Source organism: Esox lucius, chromosome 3, assembly GCF_011004845.1.
Source record: "Esox lucius isolate fEsoLuc1 chromosome 3, fEsoLuc1.pri, whole genome shotgun sequence".
Classification (NCBI taxonomy): domain Eukaryota; kingdom Metazoa; phylum Chordata; class Actinopteri; order Esociformes; family Esocidae; genus Esox; species Esox lucius.
The window spans coordinates 33,722,552-33,726,110 of record NC_047571.1 but is presented as its reverse complement, the minus strand read 5'-3'; positions in this window follow the sequence as shown (position 1 = coordinate 33,726,110).

The window sequence follows — 3,559 nt, the reverse complement described above, 5'->3', positions numbered from 1 at the left end:
GGTGGCTAATCCTAGCTGCTACAGCGGCCCGATTGCTGACCTCCTTCTCACAGGCAACCTCCACCAGATGCGAGCCGTGACCGAGACTTTCAAATCCTCCTGTAATGTCGTGGATCATTCTGGCACTCACATCATTAATCCACCTCTGTGCCCCTAGCCCACGGCTAACCGCTACCACGGAGCTCTCAGTCCCTCCGCCCGGCATCATGTTCAAATATTCAACTCTGCAACTGGTCGAACTCGTCAACTACTCCATTCCATCCTACATCCCAGTAATCAAACAGCTCAGACTTCAACGTCGACCCCGTTACATCCATAGACATAATAAAGAGTAGACGCCGCATTGGCTGCTGGGCGTGAGAATACGGCCGCCATCTTTGACCGGTCATACTCCTATTTGCGTAGCAGCAGAAGCAACGATGCCAGAGCACTGTGGAGCATATTCCTGCTCATATCGGCGGACCATCGAAAGCAGGGCTCCGGGGATTACCTTTCACAAGTAAGATTTAACATTACCTTATTATTGGTTGTATTTTGTGACTAGAATATTACCAGAGAGTTGAGAAGGAGCAAGGGTCTTTGATATTACTGTACTGAAATCGTATCCAGCTAGCTAGGCTATGTTTACTGCACCAGCCGGCGAACTGAGACTTGATAAGTCATATTCCATAACACTGACTTAGATTACAACTGACTCAAGAATGCTATTGTAGAGAAAGCAAATATTACTGGTATAACATTGGCCAGCTAATTTTACACAAGTGGCACGGACTATCATATATATTTATATAAATAAAAGACGGTATTATCATGGTTGGGCAGTACTAGCTTAGCTAGTAACTTAGTATTTTGGTGGTAGCTTCACTATTTCCAGAATCAAGTAACTTTACAGTAGTAGTAACTCCTTTATTTACCAAGTAGCTTGGCCACACAAGCTACTTTTCTAGTCATGTGAAATTAGCACAACTTAAAGTAGCTTCCTATGTAATGAACTAGCCTACTGCTGTGTTTGTGTTACTTACCTTGCTACATTTGACTGGGTGGTAGCTTTTGTGTAGTGAAGCTTTATTCATGGCAGAGTAACTAATAGCTTAGCTCACTGCAATTTCCAAGTAACTTGCCCAACACTGCGTATTATTCACATGTAATTCACCCTAACGCGCCTGTCTCACGTCATCAGAATACTGCACCCACTGGATCACATAGGGCTGAACGCCCCGTCTGGCTGCACAGAAAACCCGGACTGGACGACAGTGCCTTCAGAACTTCACATACACTTAATCACACTCTCCAATCATCTGCAAATCCGCTCCACCGGGAAATGCAATACCCCCCACACCCCATCGACCACACGCACTGCTAACCAGGACAATTGCCATCACAACACTCCTGGCAACAACCCAATGACTTTTTCCTCAACCAAGCACCCCCCCTGGCTACAACTACATCTGCATCGTCGTGGAGGTGGCCTCGCTGTTATCTTCAATCAAAACTATCGGATCACAGAATTCACCCTCCCCTCAGTATCATCGTTTGAATATCTCACCTTCAAAGCTCTTTCCTCCATGACAGTCATCCTCATTTACCGGCCACCTAAACCAAATCCCTCCTTCCTCTCTGATGTTACTGAATTCCTCACACTAGCCTCATCTCTCTCTCCACGTCTGCTGCTACTCGGTGACTTAAACATCCACATGGACTCCCCCACCTGCAAGCTCTCATCAGAATTCACCATTTTACTGGATAACTTCTCTCACACCCAACATATCACATTCCCCACTCATGAAAAAGGACACATCCTCGACCTGGTCTGCTCCAGTAACCAACCGGTGCTCGACCTCCATCCATGCCTCTTTCCCCTCTCTGATCACAAACTGATTTCACCAGCCCTTCTCCAACCCCACGCCCCCGCCTCCTCAGAGAAATCACCTTCTGCAACCTTAAATCAATCGATCCCCACCATCTCTCTGACCTGCTCTCCACCACTCTCCACCTGGACTCAACCCTCACCTCACCTGATGATCTCACAAACCACCTCAACTCCACCTTGTCTACCTCCCTCAACACTCTCACTTTTAACACCTCGTCGCCCTGGTACACACCAGCACTCCGGAAAATGAAACAAACTGGCCGCCAACTTGAACGTCTGACAAAGAAATCCTCCCTCACAGTCCATCATGAAGCCTATAAACTCCATCTCACTGCCTACAAAGACGCCCTCATTGCTGCCAAATCTGCCTACCTTTCCACCATCTTCACCGACCCCTGCCAAAACCCCAGAACCCTCTTCTCCACAATGAACAACCTCATCAAGCCTTGGACCAACACCCTACCGACCTCTACCCTGGATCTCTGCAACTCATTCCTCCACTTTTTTGCTGACAAAATCCACATAATTTACCAATCTCTATCCCCTGTATCTCACCTCTCAGTATCTACTCCAGCACCCACCATGGACCCTCCACTCCCCATCTCTCCTGACCTTTCGACCCCTCCTCCTCACTGTCCCCTCTCCCAGTTTGACCCGGTCACTCCTCCTGAAATCTCCAAACTCATCAGCTCTTCCAAACCCACTACCTGCTCCCTTGACCCCCTCCCTACTCCACTCATGAAGTCCTGCCTCCCCGTCCTATGCCCCTACCTCACTAACCTCTTCAACTCCTCACTGTCCCTTGGAACTGTCCCCTTGGCCTTCAAAACTGCCGCTGTCACCCCAATCCTTAAAAAACCTGGTCTGGATCCCAACTCCCTCAACAACTATCGCCCAATATTCAACCTCCCATTTCTATCTAAAACCCTGGAACGCATAGTCACCACACAACTACAAACCCATCTTCATGCTAATAACCAATTAGATCCCCTCCAATCTGACTTTCACCCCCTCCACAGCACTGAAACCGCTCTCCTCAAAGTCCTAAATGATCTCCTCACCTCTGCTGACACCGGTTCCCTCAGCATCCTCATCCTCCTCGACCTGAGTGCAGCCTTCGATACCGTGAGCCATAACATCCTGCTCACCAGACTCAAAGACCTTGGTATCAAAGGTACTGCACTCAGCTGGCTCCACTCCTACTTATCCAACAGATCCCACTTCATCTCTCCCCATAACCACACCTCTGCCACAGCCACAGTCACTCAAGGTGTTCCCCAAGGCTCTGTACTCGGCCCACTCCTCTTCATCATCTACATCCTCCCACTTGGTCAGATACTCTGACACTTTAACCAGGACTTCCACTGCTATGCCGATGACACCCAAATCTACCTCTACCTACCAAATCCCCCCACAATCCTCCACACAAATCCACACTCAGCAAAACCAATAAGCCCACTCTCACCATCGATGGCACCATTGTCTCCCCATCTCCCCAGCCCCGCAACCTTGGCAGTAGTTAGTGTAGGGTATATTGTGTCAGAATGGTGATTTATGGCCCTGGGGGGCGGGACTTCCATATTGATGTGACAGGTGGGCGGGACATCCGGTTTGTGGGGTGGGACTTCCGGTATGACGTATGTTAGGGTGGGACTTCCGGTATGACGTATGTTAGGGTGGGACTTCAGG